Consider the following 17013-nt stretch of genomic DNA (forward strand, 5'->3'; position numbering starts at 1 on the left):
GCTAAAGGACCATCATTAGGATCCAGCAGTATTCTACAGCTGCCAAAAAAGTCAGTGCAGTCCTAGGATAGTGTCAAGACAATGAGAAGCGATAGTCCTAGTTTACACCATACTGGTGAGTCCGCACTTGGATTATTATTATTATTATTATTATTATTATTATTATTATTATTATTATTATTATTATTATTATTATTATTATTATTATTAATTAAATTTTTATACCGCCCTTCTCCCGAAGGACTCAGGGCGGTGTACAGCCAGAGATAAAAAGTTGATATACATACAATTTAAAACCAAAATTTAAAACTAAGCAAATTACAAAAGGCCAATATTAAAATTTAAAAATTTAAAAACCCTAAGGCAATAAAAACCCAATTTAAAATTAATAACATTATTATGCCAGTCCCGCTTGAATAAATAGATGTGTTTTCAGCTCACGGCGAAAGGTCCGAAGATCAGGTACTTGGCGTAAGCCAGGGGGAAGTTCATTCCAGAGGGTCAGGGCTCCAACAGAGAAGGCCCTGCTCCTGGGGGCCGCCAGCCGACATTGTTTGGCGGACGGCACCCTGAGAAGACCCTCTCTGTGGGAGCATACGGGTCGGTGGGAGGCATAAGGTAACAGCAGCGGTCTCGTAAGTACCCGGGTCCCAAGCCATGGAGCGCTTTAAAGGTGGTAACCAAAATCTTGAAGCGCACCTGAAAGACCACAGGAAGCCAGTGCAAACTGCGTAGTAGCGATGTTACATGGGAGCCACGAGTGGCTCCCATTACTACTCGCGCAGCCGCGTTCTGGACTAACTGCAGTCTCCGGGTGCACCTCAATGGCAGCCCCATGTAGAGAGCATTGCAATAATCCAACCGAGACATAACCAGAGCGTGAGTGACCGTGCATAAGGCATCCCGGTCAAGGAAGGGACGCAACTGGCGAACCAAGCGAACTTGGTAAAAGGCCCTCCTGGAGACGGCCGCCAGGTGTTCATCAAAAGACAGCCGTCCATCCAGGAGGACGCCCAAGTTGCGTACCACCTCCTTTGGGGCCAATAACTCACCCCCAACAGTCAGCTGTGGGTGCAGCTGACTGTACCGGGGTGCCGGCATCCACAGCCACTCCGTCTTGGAGGGATTGAGCTTGAGTCTGTTTGTCCCCATCCAGACCCGTACGGCCTCCAAACACCGGGACAGCACTTCGACAGCTTCGTTGGGGAGGTCCGGGGTGGAAAAGTACAGCTGAGTATCATCAGCGTACAGATGACATCCAGTTCTGGTCAGCATGGCACAAAAAAGATGTTGAAATCCTGGAAAGTGTGCAGAGAAGAGCAAAAAAGATGATAAATGATATAACAAATGGTTGAGTGACCTAGGTATGTCTATCAAAGCCTATCAAAGAGAAGGGCGACATGATAGCTGTCTTGCAGTATTTGAGGGTCTGTCATAAAAAAGTTGGGATTGATTCATTCTATAGGGCACCAGAGGGCAAGGCAAGAAGTAATGGCTAGAAGCTTGTCAAAGAGAGATACAACCTAGATGTAAGCAAAAAGTTTATGACAGTAACATCATTTAATCAATGGAATAGCTTGTCTCCTGGGTTGTGAGAGGTCCATCACTGGAGGTTTTCAAAAATAGACTGGACAATCATTTGACTGGGATGGTATAAGAATCCTGCCTTAAGCAGGGGATTGGATTAAAAAACCTCCGAGGTCTCTACCAGCTCTATGATTCTAAGAAGTTTTACCTCTTAGATTAAGTGAATGGCCATTCCATGCCATTCCATTCTCCTAAGTGGTGTGCAAACACATTTTTAAAGAAGTATCATAAGCTATTAATGTCCATGTTTACAATCAAAGGATGAACTTCAAAATTGTGAGGTCCTGTAAAAATAAGAGATGTTGTAATTTCATTCTTCTTTCTCAAAAACCATGTATGTTTACATCATGTCCCTTGTGACTCGCACATTTCACAGAATTGTAAAAGAAATTGGGAGCAGAATTAGTAAAGAAATTATCAATGCAGAAACTGCAAATGCCTGATTGCATAATACTTCACTGTTAAATTAATGCTCACAGTAATTTTATTGGTTGTAAATATAATCAGTAAGGAATAATTCTGAAATAAGTGGAGAGGAACATGGTATTTTAAATCAGAGAGCTTTTAAAATTGTGTTTCATCTGAATCTTTTTAGTGAAGAGCTTCTTGAACTTAAAGTGGTACCAGATTACTTGCAGAAGTCAGATTTTGGTGTGCCTCAAGTTTGGTTCCTTATTAATTCCTCAATTGATAAATGGCAGACTTTTATGTGGAAAATTTCCTCAAAATTATGACTGATCTAAATATTACTGGAAAAGAAAATTCCATACACATGCAAACCATAGAAAAAAGAATCCACCGTATGGTCCCAGATTTTTAAGTTATAGTATTTTGAAACCTAACAAAGGAAAAGTACTTCAAAAAAGCACAATTTTAAAGTAAAATGGTTTGTTCTTCTTATGATGATATTGTCAATGAACTGATGTACAAGAAAATTCCCAAAATGCCATTACATTCTTAATTTGCAGAAACTCAGGCCATTTTTGAGACATTATAATAATAGTATAGATGAATTTAAAACAAAATTGGGATTATGAGCAAAAGTTGTAGAGGAATGAATGTGTGAAGGAAGTAAGAAAAGAAACTAGAATGAAGCAAGTACTTCATTGACCCCAAATATTGTAAATGTTTTTCAGTGATTTTCTCATTTGTGTGCTACTGTCTCACCATATCTATCCAACATAATAATAAAATAATAATAATAATAATAATAATAATAATAATAATAATAATAATAATAATAATAATAATAATAATAATAATAATACCACCACCACCAAATGGAAAACCAAAGCTTTCCATTGACAGCACTTAAAAAAATATTGACGGAAAATGTGATGACAACTTTACATGGGCATGGCTTAAGATGGCAACCATCAAGAAAGAAACGGAAGGGGGCTCCAGTGACGTCACCGCTCCTGCTGTGTGCTCTAACAGGGCACTCCGCGTTAGAAGATCGTAAAAGTCAGTGAAACAGTATAAATCACTGTTCACTGAGCTTAGCATACCCTTTGGGCATAAGAGGGTTATGCAGAGTTGTGGAAAAGTGGTAGATCTAGACAGGGGGTTTGCTCTTAAGAGCGAATTTTCCTGGATTTATGATCCCACCGAATTCCACTATCTCCAACTTCAAACGCGCTCCTGTTTTTTTTCAGGAAAAAGGAGTAGGAGAGTCACTTTTGCTCAAAAGGACTTATTAAATTGATTGATTTTATAAGCAGACGGGAATTTCACAAGCGTTCGATCTTTGATGTAGAATCAACATGGCAAGTATACCGACTCCCTTTTTGAAACCTGAAACCTTTCTTTGTCTCTGATTAATTGACTTTTAAAATGGCGTCTGAAAGTGAAAGTCAAATTTTTTAGTACAACAAATAGCGTTATTTGTGGATTGTTACAAACGGAGTTCTCTTATACTGAATGGAGTAAAGGAAAGTTGTTAAGTTTAAATTCCTGATTCTTTTGAAGACAGAATGGCAGCTAAACCTTTAAAGCCTTCTGGAAGAAGGGGATCTGAACCAAGTCTTGAGGATTGAAAGTACAATTAAAACTTTCTGAAGATAGGCAAAAAGAGATGATGGAGAATTTTAATGCAAAAATAAGAGAAGATATTCTCATGGCAGTTCAAGGACTGAGTAAAAAAATTGAGGGATTGGAAGAGGAAATGCAACAGATTTCTCAGTCAAATAAGCATTTAGAAGATAAAATGCAAGGTGTTCAGAAAAAAGTGGATCAAAATGAAGATCAGGTTGTGATATTAATATAAACTTATGGAAGGAGCTCTTAGAATTCGTGGTATGCAAGAACAGCGAGGAGAAGACTTAAGAAAAATTATATCAGAAGCATTGGCTGAATTTATTGAAGTGGAACCCCAAGAGGCAGCTTACCAAATTGATAAAATATATAGAGTTAACTCCTGGATCGCAAGACAGAGAAAGCTTCCTCAGGACATTGTGGTTTATTTTGTGAAAAGGACTATGAGAAATCAGATTCTGCAAGTTTCATATCAGACAAATTTAAAAATTGGAGAACAGGAGCTGAAGGTGTTGAATGAGATTCCTTCCAAGATGTTAAGAGATAGGAAGGAATTTGTTTTTTTTACACAAGAACTTAAAAAACATCAGATTCAATTCAGATGGGAGGTGCCAGTTGGACTGACAGTATTTTATCAAGGAAGGAGATATAGAATTGACACTGTTTTAAAGGCAAAGTTTTCTTTCTACAGTCTTGAAAGTTGAAATAGAAGTGATAGAAAAACTTCAGGAGATGCAAGAAGGGGTGGTGATCCAAGAGCCTTGATTGCTGCCAGCATTAGAGGAACCACAAGAGCAAAGGGTGACAAGAGGAGCTCTTAAGCGTAAAGAAGAGCAACAGTCTCAAAGTAAAAGTCAGGATCCCAGTATGGAAGCTGTGGGAGGAGCTAGACGGAAGATACCGGAGGAGGATCTTCCGTTGTTTGCTTCAAAGCTTCAGGAGGCCAGTAATGGCAAATAGAATTTTGTCATGGAATGTTAATGGCTTGAATTCAGCTCAGAAAAGAAGGAAAATATTTCACTACTTGAAACAATTTAAAAATGATGTGATTTGCCTGCAAGAGACACATATAAAATTATCAGACCAAAAATACTTAATTAACTCAAAATTAGGTAAACATTTTGTTGCATCAGCTTTGGAAAAGAAGCATGGAATTGTTGTATATATCAGGAAGGATATACCAGCTAAGTTAATTGAGGCAGATATTCAAGGAAGATTTATTGCTATTGAACTGGTGATAGATGCAAAAAAGACTTTGCTGATAGGTATTTATGCACCTAATCAGCAACAAGAAAAGTTTTATAAAATGTTACATGAGAGGTTGATCCTCTGGGATTATAGTTCATTTATTTTATTAGGAGACTGGAATGGAGTAATTGATACAAGAAGTGATAAGAGAACCTCTTCCAAGAAGATACCTATACATGCAAAACTACCAAAATCCTTTTTTGAAATGATGGAAGACTTTGAGTTTAGAGATATATGGAGGTTACGGAATCCAGATGAGAGAGATTTTACTTTTTTCCGATAGGCACCAATCTTTCTCACGTATTGATTTTATTTTAATTTCTAATGACTTGCTTTCTAGGGTGAAGAAAATGAAGATATTTCCGAGGTGTTTAACTGACCATAGCCCAGTATGGATGGAATTATTACAAGGGAAAAAAGGTGGTAGAACATGGAGGTTGAATGAAAATCTGTTTAGATATGAGGATAATGTAAATCATTGTAAGAAACAGTTGAAAGAATTTTTTGATTTTAATATGCACAAAGGGACACCTATAGGAACTGTGTGGGAGGCGAGTAAAGCTTTTATTAGAGGGATATTGATATACTTGGACAACAGGCAAAGGAATAATAAACAAAGGCAGTGTAGGTACCTGGAAGAAGAAATTCAAAGGAAGCAACGTATAACAATACCTTGTGATTGACCCGGGAAGCCGGGGAAGGAGGGGAAGGGGATTTTCTGGGAGGGAGGGGGGAAAAAAGGGGGGAAAATGTCTTTGTTTTTTTAAAAACTTTTTCAATAAAAAAAAAGAAAGAAAGAAACGGAAGATTTAATACTCACTGCTCAAAAACAAGCACTACAAACTAATGCCATGAAAGCAAAGATACAAAAATCCACTGACAATCCAAACTGCCGACTTTGCAACAACAAAGTCAAAATTGTTTCACATTTAATATGTGACTGCAGCAAAATTGCACAAACTGATTACAAAGCTAGACGCAACTGATTTGCTAAATTAATCCACTGGTCATTATGTAAAAAAATACAAAAAATGTCATGGAAACATAAAGTGGAAAAAGTTATAGAAAATGAGAAGGTGAAGATCTTGTGGAACTTTCGAATATAGATGGATCGTCACTTGGAACACAACACACCAGATATTACAGTTGTGGAAAACCGAAACCGTACAATTTATTGACATTGCGGTACCAGGAGATACCAGAGTTGAAGAAAAAGAACTGGAAAAAATCATAAAATATAATGACCTGGCCATCGAAACTACATGGCTATGGATGAAACATGTAACAGTGATACCCATTGTCATCGGGGCACTTGGTACCATGTCTAAGAATTTTATAAGATACATCAACAAATTGCAGCTTCCTGCAATAACACCAGTAGAACTGCAAAAAACTGTGCTACTTGGAACATCATATATCTTAAGAAGGTACTTGCTTGATACCTAGGACGCTGGCAGCAACCCATATCAACCATCAGCACCAGTCAATGGTATTTGTGATGCATTTTTGAATGTTCAGTTGACTGAGTTTCATGTTTAATGAATAAAGTAAATAATAAATGTATTGTCATTGTACGTGTATACACAGTATACCCATACAACAAAATTCACTTAACACCCAAAGATCAGGTCCAACACGTATAACAATCCTCAAACACACTCCCACCTACCACAAATTACCCACCCCTAAGCCACCCAAACATCCACACAACAGACCAAGTTATAAATGGACATCTTCATGTCTGCATCAAATTAAGACCTTTTAACAGAACACTAAGATGATGAATGAATCTCCAGCATTGCATATTGGCAGTAGGAAAAGGTAAAGTACAACTGCTCTCTAAATTTCTTAATTCTGAAGGAATGACTAAATACTTTACAGAATTAGTGGATTCAGATTCTGAATACATTTAATTGTGCATTTGCCTTCATTCTTCTCTTTCTTACTCTTACTTGTTCAAACTAATCAGACTCTTTGATCAGTCAGCCTTGGAAAAACAAAACCATGTCTACATTTTCTTACTTGGCAAGACATTTCTTTTTCTTCAATTTGCTCTGCTTCCTTTCTTTGAGACTTCATATATTCCTGGATGTATCTGCACCAGCTGAGAATTAAACAACTATATTTTTCAAAGAAATCCATTGCTAGTGTGTTTTGTTGTATTTTTTACATAAAATATTTACATAACATTTTTAAGTAGTTTGCTTGGGTATATGATGTCAGTTAAACTCACTTGAAGGACTAGGACTTCTTTCAACAAATGTCTTTTTAGAATGAGAACTTGCTCATCTTGAAATTCACTGGGCCCCCACTTTGCACACCTGATATAAAAATTTCTGGAACTTTCCCCTCAAGCTGGCCAATCCTAAATCATTTAAAGCAACTTCATACCAAGATGAATTAGTTCTGTAAGAGAAAACTCATAGGTAAAAAGACCTTCTGAATACCTGCAGAAAAATAGGACTTAGTTTTCAATAGGCAAAATTACATTTTGGGATAATTGTTTGCGAACTATTAATCTTGAGTGCTGGACATTTCCAGTTTTGTACACATTATGGCTATCCTTGCTAATCTAAGTGAAAGCTAGTTTGTTTGTTTGTTTGTTTGTTTGTTTATTTATTTATTTATTTATTTTTAAAAGGAGTACAGGAAGAAAAGGGAATCTAAGTGAAGACAATCTATGTGATTTCTGTCCATGCTTTTGTTATTTATATAAATTAATCTATACATGTTTCCTCTTGCTTATTACCGGTGATTGTTTTCCATATTATATATTTTGAGAAAAAGATCTGAGTAAGTATAATACCTCTGGGTAATCTAAAGGAAGCCAACAATTTAAATATTTTAATCTTCTCTGTTAAATCCAATCTGTTATTTTACCAGTTGTCATTCAATACAGATTTGTTACTGCATTAGTGAGTATAGGTATATTTCAATAGATACAAAGAAGCAATGTTGGTGAACTAAAGTAATATAAGTAAACCTACTACTTGATGCTAACGAGACACTATGTGGTAAATAAGCCTTCATAATCTTCCAGATGTAGGAGAATGGCAGGCACAGCTAGAGGGCAAGGTAAAAGGCATTATTAGTCTAGAGTCCTTGCATTGCCATAAGAAATTCCATTCACCTTTATCCAGGGCCAGTTTAGAGCTGACCATTAGTTGAGCAGATTCTTGTGTATAGACTTCAATTAATCATTTATGCTGCAATCTACAAGAATTGTCCTGCTTCTTTGCACATGACACCAGCAAAGTATAGGTAGTCCTTCATTTACAACCACTCATTAATGGCCATTCAAAGTTATGTCACTGGAAAAAGTGACTCATGACTGTTTTTCATCATGCAGCATTCCCATGGTCATATGATCAAAATTCAGATGCTTGGCAATTGACTCATATTTATGATGGTTTCAGTGTCCCAGGGTCATGTGATCACCTTTGGCAACCTTCTGACAGCAAAATCAATCGGGAAGCCAGTTTCACTTAACATCCATGTTACTAACTGACCAACTGCAGTGATTCACTTAACAACTGTGGCAAGAAAAGTCATAAAATTGGGCAAAACTCAATTAACAAATGTTTCACTTAGCAGCAGAAATTTTGGGCTCAATTGTGGTCATAAGCTGAGGACTACCTATATTGGAAGATTATAGGGATTCTTAAACAAAGTATATAGATAGAATAGAATAGATTTTTTTTTATTGGCCAAGTGTGATTGGACACACAAGGAATTTGTCTTGGTGCATATGCTCTCAGTGTACATAAAAGAAAAGATACGTTCGTCAAGAATTCTAAGGTACAACACTTAATGATAGTCATAGGGTACAAATAAGCAATCAGGAAACAATCAATATCAATATAAATCGTAAGGATACAAGCAACAAAGTTACAGTCATAAGTGGAAGGAGATGGTGATGGGAACTTATTTATTTTAAGGGAAAAAATAAAAAATACTTTAAGCAAAGTATAGTTTAAAAAAAACTATTTTGAATTGTATTTTAAAGATTGTATTTGAATTATGCTGCTTGTTTAGCTTTGTTTTAATTATGTAAGCCATCCAGAGTAACATGCATGAGATAAGTGGCTATATATATATATTCAAAGAAATAAAATTACATAAAATTAAAAAAAAAGAACTGATCCTGAGGCAAAATATGCTCCCTCTTAATTATATGATATCATACCTAGGAATGCAAGCTATTTTGGTGGATTCCCCTGCCAATGATACCACAGACATGAATGGAAAAATGCCACATCAAGGCAGTGTTTTAGAAATCCAACCTGCTGCATCAATGACTGGTGCTTGAAGGAACAGTCCTCTCACCCAAGTAAATTCTTGGCTTACCTTACCTCCAATTTCTTTGAATCCTGTGGCGCTGCCATGATTAAGAAAAGGAACCTAAACACAAAACTGATGGCATGCTAGCATTATGAATTTGGAAGACAGGGAAGATTTAGACATCTTGTTGCATGTGGAAGTGAGGAGAAGCATTAACTATTTTTTCCTTTTTATTTTTGAATAGAAGATAAATATTTGTTTGAGCACTGATATGAGAAAGAAGGTCAAAGAACTAAGGATAGTAAATAAGCTGGTAGTTCTGAACTATTATCCAGAAACAGCAATAGCAATAGCACTTAGATTCCACTCCACAGTACTTTACAGCCCTCCAAGTGATTTATAGAGCTGGCATATTGTCCCCAAGAATCTGGGTCCTCATTTTACTGATCTTGGAAGGATGGAAGGCTAGGTCAACCTTGAGCTAGTCAGGATCAAACTCTTAGCAGTGAGTAGTGAGCTGCATTCTAACCACTACACCACCACGGCTCAGTAAGTGAGGTTTGTTTGATGATTATCTATCTGTTCAAGACTTGTAAATCATGCTCACATTGAGAGCATTTTTTTTTTACTATATAAATCTAAAATCAGAAAATATTTAAATGCTTTTTAAACTGGATTCTAACTTTGTGTTTATATTTAATGCGCATATTTATATTTGCATTTCCACTTGCACACTTGAGTCATTATACATCATGATTGCTTCAATGCCATAACTGCTTCAATGTTACACTTACTTGGTTTCCTCTAAATAAAACTATGGTTCATAATTTTCAAAAACAATCCTCTAATTAAAAGCGTCCTTTAACTATAAAACTAAAAGCTCCACGTCCCGTTTAAAAACAAAAAACTGCAAGAATAGGGAGTTTGTGACAATGGCTATACAGGTCATTTGGTTAAAGAGTTCTTCACAATACGGAAATGAAATATGGCATTTATATTTAAAGAATAGTAATTATTTCTAAATCTATTTATCCATGCGTATAAATTAACATCTCCAATATTATGCAAATTTATATCCTCTGTCCTTTATTTTAGCTATGCTTCAGTGATTACTATATTCTTCTCTGTTTAATATGTACTATATTCATCGCTGAGCTTGCTTTCCTCTGTTGTTCCTTCCCTATTCTTTTTGTGGGTGCTTTCAGACTCATGACATCATTGTCATCACTACTGATAGTAAGGTGGCCTACAAAACTAGCCTAAGGATAAAGGTACGCAGAAAGGCCCCAAGCCCTGGGTAAAACTTTGGTCAAGCACGACTTCCTTAGACTGAGGAAATGCCTTGTCAGCTATACTAAGGAAACTGCTCTCTCAGCTTGATGTATGGCCATATCAAGGCCAAGATACACCCATAAATATGCTGAGCCTAGATAACCATATTCTACTGTCAAGCAATAACTGCATCCTGATATCGCTGCAAACATATTGTGTTACCTCCCCCATGTCTGGTATCAGTTCCCCAATATCTAGTTCTTGGAATTATACCCATATATGGAATGTAACATGCTAAGAAATGTATACGTAGCTTATACGTGACAGAACAGTATATAAAGCCCCATTGGAAACCCCCTGACTTTGTTCAGACCCTCAGCTTTGTTCTGTTTCCTGAACCTGCGCATTAATAAAGACCCTTCCTTCCCAGAAGAGCTGGCTTGTGTCTCATCTTTCCACAACAATAGCAGAGAGTGCAGATAACTTAGAAACCTGTCTAGCTGAAATATAGAATTAACGTGCTTTAAATCACTGTTTTTAATTAATATACTGTAAATCTGTGCTGACCGAGGAATCCTGGGAATTGAAGTCATTCAATTTAAAGTTGCCAAAAACAGATTTAAATGAAAAAAACAAACAATAAAAGTAAAAGGTAAGGGTTCTCCTAGCACATATATGCTAGTCATTCCTGACTCTAGGGGGCAGTGCTCAGCTCCATTTCAAAGCTTAAGAGCCAGCACTGTCCGAAGACATCTCCGTGGTCATGTGGTTAGCATGACTAAATGCCAAAGGCGCACACAGAATACTGTTACCTTCCCACCAAATGTGGTTCCTTATTTTTCTACTTGCATTTTTTACTTTCGAATTGCTAGGTTGGCAGAAGCTGGAACAAGTAACGGGAGCTCACCCGTTATGAGGCACTAGGGATTCAAACCACTGAACTGCCAACCTTTCAATCGACAAGCTCAGCGTCTTAGCCACTGCCATTCCTATTAAAAAAAAAACCTGCAGTTTCTATTTCTCATTAGCTGTTGAAGCAGTTGTATAAGCCAACTAATTATCATTATTTCTTTCTCCTATAATTTTAGTACAAGAAAATAACTATACACACAGACACACAAACACACACATACCATCATCATCCAAGTTACACACACGACTCTTCATTCTCATATTGCTTGTATTGATGTTGTGGCATGCCTTCCTTTCTCTTTTTCTGGATCTGGACTAATAATTATTAGTCTTCTTTTTGACTGATCCAATGGTATCCATAGAGGGAGGGTCAAAGAAGTCAAGATGTTGCTCAAAGTATTGTAATCAAAACTCTATCTCTTTTAGACATTGACATCATACATATGCATATACAGGTAGTCCTCAACTTACTACCTCAACTGAGCCCAAAATTTCTGTTGCTAAGTGAGACATTTGTTAAGCAAATTTTGCCCTATTTTATGGCCTTTTCCCCCACAGTTGTTATATGAATCACTACAGTTATTACGTCAATAACACAGTTGTTAAGTGAATCTTGCTTTCTCTTTGATTTTGCTTGTCAGCAGTCGGCCAAAAGTGATCACATGACCTGGGACACTGCCAACAACATAAATATGAGTCACTTGCCATGTGTCTGTATTTTGATCACAGGACCATGGGAATGTTTCAATGGCTGTAAGTGTGAACTCACTTTTTTCAGTGCTATTGTAACTTCAAATGGTCATTAAATGAACTGTTGTATGAACTGTTGTAAGTCAAGGAATACCTGTGCTTCGGCAGTCACAACTGCCATCTTGCCTTTTTAGACCTCATGTTCATGAGCTGTAATGAACAGATAAACAGTACACGCATATCCCTTCATTGCTTATTGAAAATTGTACAAGAACTGACCAGCAATAGTGTTCTAATTCCTCATTTATCACGCTAAGTTCTGCCACTTTGATTTCTTATTGGCTGCTGAAACTGGAGGTGGAACCAGTGATTGTAATTTATAGCATTTGTGTCAGTTTACATCATGTGTGTAATATGGGCTAATTGTATCCATTACAACCAAATGTCCATTAAAACAAATTGGCAAAATGTGAGTTATATCCATTGCACTAATTTATGTCATTTGTACAAATGTCATAAATAGACACAAATGATGCGAATTGTATCAATTGCTTAATTATGCAAATAATGTAAATTTACAGAAATGATGTCGGTTGAAACCATTTTGCTTTAATGAACACTTGCTTTTAATGAAATTCCCCTTTCCCCAAATTGGATTGTAAAAATGGAAATGGGAAGGAGGGGGAAGATTACTGCTGTTAGAAAGTCATTCTGGTTGCCATATGATTGAACATGAGACAAAACTCAGTTACTAACCAAAACTGAGGTCCAAATAATATCTTAGCAGACTCCAATATTATTTCTTTCCAGAGTTAGAAGAACATTAGGGTAAGAGTGACCATCATAAAATAAAAGGGATCACTTGTGATCAGATGGTGATTTATGAGCATAGCATTTGTTAGGTAAAGGTAAAGGTTCCCCCTTGCACATATGTGCTAGTCATTCCCGACTCTAGGGGGCGGTGCTCATCTCCGTTTCAAAGCTGAAGAGCCAGTGCTGTCCGAAGAAGTCTCCAAGGTCATGTGGCTGGCATGACTAAATGCCAAAGGCGCACGGAATGCTCTTACCTTCCCACCAAAGGTGGTCCCTATTTTTCTACTTGCATTTTTTACGTGCTTTCAAACTGCTAGGTTGGCAGAAGCTGGGACAAGTAATGGGAGGGATTGGAACCACTGAACTGCTGACCTTTCGATCGACAAGCTCAGCATCTTAGCCACTGAGCCCCCGCATCCCATTAGCATTTGTTAGTAACAATTGAATCTAATCCCTATCAACCTTCCCTGTAGATCATATTTAAGGAATGGGAAAGTAGCCTGGAGAAGACACCTCTAATTTATTTTTATTTTATTTTTTTGCTGATAAATGAAGATATTGTCTAACTATAGCTTTGGATTTCTTTTGCTCTTCTTTTAAGAAAGTAGCACTGCTTACTGTATTTCTGTATTCTGCTTGCAGTATAATAGAGTTGCAGAATCACTACTGTTTAAAATGAAGAGGCACGGTAGACATCTTAGTTAATTTCGCTCTGATTTGAGCAACTGCTTGTTATGCTGCAGTCATGCTGTAGAAATCAGATTTTTCCACTAATAGAATGCCATGGATTAAGTCATGATATCACCCCCTCCTCCAATTCAGTAGTGCTGGCACTGCCGAGTTCCTTGCTTAACCTGGTGGGAGTTCAATCAAAGAAATTGAGGGATTAAATGAAGAGATAAAGCTTTCTTGTTAAATACAGCCTATTTGCAATTTCTATCCCAGATAACTGGGCATGCAACTTATTATCATTGCATAAATATGAATCAAGAAATTGTATTAATGCTTTGTTTTCCGAATGCATAAATAGATTATTTCACTTCAAGGGCTTCACATAAGTAAATTATATTGATTCAGAAGAACTGCAGAGCTACTGCCTTGAAATAAATATATACAAACAGCACTCAGGCATATGTAAATATCTCACTATATGTACGGTTGTGTGTGTATGTGTTTGTGTGTGCAGTGTTTATCTCTAGGCATAGTGTGTGTGTGTGTGTGTGTGTGTGTATACTTATGACTAACTTTGTTGCTTGTATCTTATGGTTTATACTGTTTATTTAGTATTCTAGAATGATTTATGTTGATCGCTTATTTAGTATCCATGACTATCACTAAGTGTTGTATCTAATGTTTTATGATGAATGTATTTTTACAATGACTATGATAATGATCTATCACTATTACTATATGTACACTGAGAGCTGATGCACTGGAGACAAATTCCTTGTTTGTGTGACCAATAAAGAATTCTTTTATATATACATGTGTGTGTGTGTGTGTGTGTGTGTATACACACACTTAAATATTATGCTATATATATATAGTGTTTAGATATAGTGTTTTATATATGGTGTATATGTATGTATGTATGTATATATATATATATATATTTATATATATATATATATATATATATATATATATATATATATATATATATATATATATATATATATAAATATATATGTTTTCTGAGGTTTTCACGGGTGTTTGTATATAGGTCTTTGGTTGTTCGGGTTTTCTCCGTGTAAAATTGGAAGTGTCTTGGCGACGCTTTCGACTAAGTCTCATTCGTCATCTTCAGGCTTCAGCTTCGTGCTTCTGGGAGCAATGTGTGATCGCAGCTGTTTCTTCCTTTTAACTGCTAGTGGGGTTTGAACTGATTGGGTGGGAGCTTGGCTGTGCTCTGATTGGATGGGGTTTTCTGTGCTCTGATTGGCTGGGGTGTGTCCTGTGTTGGTGGGGGCTTGGTTGTGCTCAGTCTAGTCTGTGCTGCAGGGGGATTTGAGCTGGTGAGCTGCATAGCTGTTGTTTGGCTTTGTGGTCGTGCTACATCTTCATAGTGGGTGTCAGTCTGCTGCATGAATGGATTGGAGGGGTTTGGAATCGCTAATGTTGCAGCTGCGGTCTGGCTTCTGGTCCTTGGTCGTGCTTCATGATCAGTGTGGGTTTGGGTCTGCTTTCTGGGTGGATGTGCGGTGGTGACATCCTGTGTGGACCTTGTGAGTGTGGGTCTGGTGTCATTCCTCGTGTTAGGGACTCGTTTGTCAATAAGGGCGGGTTTCCAAATGGCTGGTAGGCGGGAGGTGTCATCTCGTTTGTTCATGCTGTGTGGGCGTTTTTCTATCTCAATGGCTTCTCTGATTATTCTGTTGTTAAAGTGTTCAGTTTTGGCGATAGTTCTGGTTTTTTTAAATTCAATATCATGTCCTGTGACTTTAAAGTGTTGGACCAGGGAAGAAGTTGGTTCCTCTTTTTTGAATGAGTTCTTGTGTTCTTCAATGCGTGCACTTATTCTTCTGTTGGTTTGTCCAATGTATGTGGTGGGGCAGGCGGTGCATGGGATTTCATATACTCCTTGATTTTCTAACTCAATTTTGTCTTTGGGGTTTCTTAGGATGGTGGATATTTTTCTGTTTGTGCAGAATGCTGTCTTGATGTTGTGTTTGTGGAGGATCTTGCTGATTCTGTCTGTGGTGCCTTTTATATATGGGAGGAGGGCTGTGCCGTTTTCTTGTTCTCTGTCTTGGATTTTAGTGGGGGGTTCTTTTGGATTAGCTTGGTAATCTTATTTGTTTGGAATCCATTGGATGTTAGTACGTTAGTGAGAGTGTCTAGTTCGGTTTTAGGTGTTGTTCATCAGCTAAGCATTTTGTTCGGGAGATGAGTGTCTTGGCTACGGAGTTGATCTGTGCTGGGTGGTGGTGTGAGAGTGCGTGCAGATAGCGGTTTGTGTGTGTTTTCTTCTGGTAGATGGTGTGTCCTAGGGAGCCATTGGGTTTTCTCCGTGTAAAATTGGAAGTGTCTTGACGCTTCACTAAGTCTCATTCGTCATCTTCAGGCTTCAGCTTCGTGCTTCTGGGAGCAATGTGTGATCGCAGCTGTTTCTTCCTTTTAACTGCTAGTGGGGTTTGAACTGATTGGGTGGGAGCTTGGCTGTGCTCTGATTGGATGGGGTTTTCTGTAGACTAAGACATCCAGGAAGGAAGTTGGTTATTAACTTCTGTTTCCATGGTGAACTGTATTTTGGGGTGTAGGCTATTGAGGTGTGTGAGGAAGTTGTCAAGTTTTTCTTTCCGTGTGGCCAGATTATGAAGGTGTCGCCTACATATCTGAGCCAGAGTTTGGGTTTGTGATCAGATTTTCTAGAGCTTGGGTTTCAAAGTGTTCCATGTAGAGATTGGCATGCTGATCAGGAAGCACGACCAAGGACCAGAAGCCAGACCGCAGCTGCAACATTAGCCATTTCAAACCCTCCAATCCATTCATGCAGCAGACTGACACCAGCTACAAGATGAAGCACCACCAAGGACCAGAAGCCAGACCGCAGCTGCAACATTAGCCATTTCAAACCCTCCAATCCATTCATGCAGCAGACTAGACTGAGCACAACCAAGCCCCCACCAACACAGGACACACCCCAGCCAATCAGAGCACAGAAAACCCCATCCAATCAGAGCACAGCCAAGCTCCCACCCAATCAGTTCAAACCTCCACTGCGAAGCAGTCAGGTCATGAGAGCACGGGAAACCTGAAGATGACGACTCTTCCATTTTACACGTGAGATACTCCAGACCTGCCAGATGGAAATAGAACAAATATATATATATATATATATATATATATATATATATATATATGTATATATATATATATATATATATATATATATATATATATATACAGATAGATAGATAGATAGATAGATATACAGATAGATACTGTATAAAGATAGATATATAGATGATAGATATAATGTGTGCATTATATCTTAACACACTTAAATATTATGCTATACACACACAGAAAGAGAGAAAGCTTAGTAAAATAAAATTTTAAATTATTTCTGTTCTGGAGCTCATAGAATGTCTGTTTTTTGTTTTACAGATAGATACATAGATAGATACATAGATAGATGCATAGGTGATATAATGTGTGCATGTATACAAATAC

The sequence above is a fragment of the Ahaetulla prasina genome, chromosome 3, assembly GCF_028640845.1.
Source record: "Ahaetulla prasina isolate Xishuangbanna chromosome 3, ASM2864084v1, whole genome shotgun sequence".
Taxonomy (NCBI): Eukaryota; Metazoa; Chordata; class Lepidosauria; order Squamata; family Colubridae; genus Ahaetulla; species Ahaetulla prasina.